The sequence below is a fragment of the Coenobita brevimanus genome, chromosome 97 (genome assembly GCF_032717465.1).
Source record: "Coenobita brevimanus isolate Jiangsu-jjx chromosome 97, ASM3271746v2, whole genome shotgun sequence".
Taxonomy (NCBI): Eukaryota; Metazoa; Arthropoda; class Malacostraca; order Decapoda; family Coenobitidae; genus Coenobita; species Coenobita brevimanus.
Genome location: NC_137050.1, coordinates 43,016,155 through 43,019,742, shown reverse-complemented (window position 1 = coordinate 43,019,742; position 3,588 = coordinate 43,016,155).

The following is a 3,588-nucleotide window of genomic DNA, read 5'->3' as shown; positions in this document are numbered from 1 at the left end:
TGACTGTCGAGACAACTTCTGTATTTTATTCCACTTACAGTCATCTGACTTTGAGTCACAGGAACCTGAAAGTGTTGATAGATGTTTATATATGAACATACCATCTGAGCATTGTCTTTGGAAATCCGTTAAACAACAGACTTCCTAACTCGACATCTTTCACGAATCACGCAATTTCTTGTCCACTTGACCCTTTCCACACACATTCCACGAAAATCCCTATTTCTACTGCTCAAATCCTTGTCTTCATTCTCATGTTACACCATTGTGCCGCACGCAGATAATAAGGTTCGCAGTATAATCCTCTCATGTAATCCTTTTACAAGAGCGACACTACGACCTGTGTTTAGTATCAACGTCTTTTAGTACTAACCACTTTCCTTACTTATGCTGCCCTACCTTCCACTTCCAACATTGACTTCTCTGTTCAGTTACTATACCGAGTTACTTAGGCTCCCTTGGTACTGGACAGGGACACCTTCTTGTTGCGCACTCATATAACCAGACGGATGAACTACCTGGTTATACAAACCTCTCTCTTTTGTCTTACCCCCCGAAATGAGGATGGTGGACTGCAGGGGCAGAGGAACTTTAGCCTGCAATTTACCATAGCCACATTCACCCAAGCCACGGGTCGCAAATAATACAACTTAAGCTCCCTTTCCATTTAAAGTCTTTATATTCAACAGCACATCATTCTGAGCGTCGCCTTCCCTCCCAAAAGTTATCACATTACTCTTATCAACATTTACTTTCAAAGCACAGCGTTCACAAGCATCATAAAAAAATCTGCAACAGTTTTCTCAGTCACCAAAGATACTAAACTAATAACTAGTAAGCTATCACGATGGTGTTATTGGGTCGGATAGATTGGCAGCCTGGGAGTCACTGGAGCCAGTGTGTGTGTGTGTGTGTCTTTTTATTTTTTATATTCCTTTTCTTGTACTTTTTCCGTCTATGGATTTAATGTTATTTACCTACGACTTGATATCCTTATTGTTCTATTGAATTAAATTAGCCCTCTGAACCAGGCCTCTATCACCTTTGGCTTATTGTTAATGCCAGTAAGTCATTATATCAAACTATAGGACGAGCTCTCCTACTCAAGAGGTTAAAAGAACGCTCCAGCTAACCACCCCAGTTAGAACACTCTATCCGAACAAGAGAGAAAAAAAAAATGAGAGAACGGTATTGCTAAAATAAAAAAGTCCCCGTGATGCTGCGTGGTTAAACACTTTACATACCATCGTGTTGAAGTGTTTAATTAACAACTGTTGCTATTTTTACTTATATGAAAGTGAACATGGGGACTTGAGAGTGTTAGTACTCTAAACCTTAACCCCTCCATAGCGGGACAAGAAAAGTCTGCTATTTCATCCAATGCCAGATGCTTATATTTTGCTTATAGTGAGTATGCCAGCCTGAGAGTGTTAATACTATAAGTAACAATCCTTCCATTGTAGAGATAAGGTCTGTAGTCAGTTCCGGCCATCTCATTTAACTCATCTGGCCGTGAGCCGTAGAGACCTGAGAGTGTTGATAGCTCTTAACAAGTCTGGTCCGTAGGACGGTGTGGTCAGGGCTGGTGGAATTGTGGTTGTGAGTCATAGGAGCCTGGTTTCACTTCTCGGTACGGCGTCTTTTTGCTTTTATATCAATTGTATTTCTTTGTGGGTATTGCACTGGTTTATTCCTTTCTTTTCCTTTCGTAATTATTATTTTTTTCTTCATATCCTAAATTCTTTTATACGTGTTGTACTTCACTCCAACCATAGCCATTTTTTCCCTCTCGTTCTGGATTGTTATTGACATTTTTGTTATTCACCTTCACGATGATTTCCTTTTACTGAACAGGTTAATGAAGCTTGTTTGGAACTGTTTCAGTAGAGGAGACTATTTCTAAGGTGAGTAAAGTGGACTGAAGGCAGAAAGAATATAATACAAAAGGTGTGATGGTAATGAAGTATTTACCTGCTGTCATTGCCCTACCTGGTGGTGTAGTGGGTAGAAGGCCCCAGTGGAAGTGACGGCCGTGCATAAGTTGGTTACCCCACAGAGTGACTGGAAGTTTGTCGATCAGGTAAAGCCACCAGGAGAAGTAGGCCGGTCAACTACCCTGAAAATTACATGACCTGGACTTTGTTACTCTCTCTCTCCTAATAGTGTGCAGTTGTTTATGGTTGACTGAAGCTTGTGCTTTGCCATTGCACTTACCGTCTTCCTTGCTTCCTTGTTGTGTGTGTGTGTGTGTGTGTGTGTGTGTGTGTGTGTGTGTGTGTGTGTGTGTGTGTGTGTGTGTGTGCGGGCGCGCGTTTGTGTGTGTTTTTGTCTGCACGTTTGTGTTTGTGTTAGTTTGTGTGTTTGTTTCTGTTTGTGTTTGTGTATGAGTGTGTTTGTTTTTAAGAGAGAGAGAGAGAGAGAGAGAGAGAGAGAGAGAGAGAGAGAGAGAGAGAGAGAGGATTAGGCAAACAATATATAGACAAATGCAGGGAAACAGTAGAGGATGGACAGACTAACTATAGGCACATAGGTATACTTAAAGACTGAAAGATATATAAGTAGTTAGGTAATGTGTAGATGGAGAGACAGTCAGACTTCTCTTCACATGACGAACAAAAGGCACTACAGCCAAAGCAGGTAGATAACTGGGTGTGGTTAGTGAGGTTCTGGACTGGAACTTGTCATACCAAGTGCTTTCTTTTGAATTATTAAATTGTTTCTCAGTTAGTTTCGTGTCGCATTAAAGCGTGTCTAAGGTGTAGGTGTAATTATGTTTTGTGTGTGTGTGTGTGTGTGTGTGTGTGTTTCCTGGCTGGAGATTGATGATTTTACAACCATACCATCATCATCTCACCTATTTTTCCCACCCAATTGTGCGGTGAGGTAAGTTCCAGGAAGCAAGGGAAGAAAGTTACAGCGGGAGACCTAACCAAACCGCATAGCCAAAGAATCAGCCACACATTCGCTTACCATTCAAACACCTAGAATCAGAAATGATCAGGTGTACATTTCTTTCTTTTATATTTCCTTTAGCAATGATATTTGTATTTCGTATAATAAAGTCGAGAACAAATTCAGAAGAGGGGTTTTAAGCATCGTCACGTTGTTCTCCTTCTATTGTTCATCAGACCAACTCGATCGACTGTCAGTTACCTAGCCTCATCAACGTCATTTTCGTCATGTTTCTTTTATTAAGGCTCCGTCTTTCTTCCATGCATCGGCCTTGGTCACCTGTTGGTAGCTTTCCATGCTTTTCGATGTCTGGAAGCCTCTCTGTTCAGTCCCTTAACCCTGGAGTCACTCAATGGCCTCGTCCCAGATCTTTTTCCTTCAACTTCTCGGAACCCTAACACCAACGTTCACACTTTACTCACTTCCTGCAACCAGTTGTCATCCCTCATCCACTCCTCATGGCCAAACCATCTCAATCTACCCCTCCTCATCAAAAGATCAATTTACTCTAGTCCCATTCTTCCTCTCAACTCTTCCATCATAAACCTATTCCCTCCCAGTCCTCACGTTCAAGGACTCACCACACATCCACCTAATCATTGTCATTTCTGTATGTTTCAGCCTACGAATATCCTA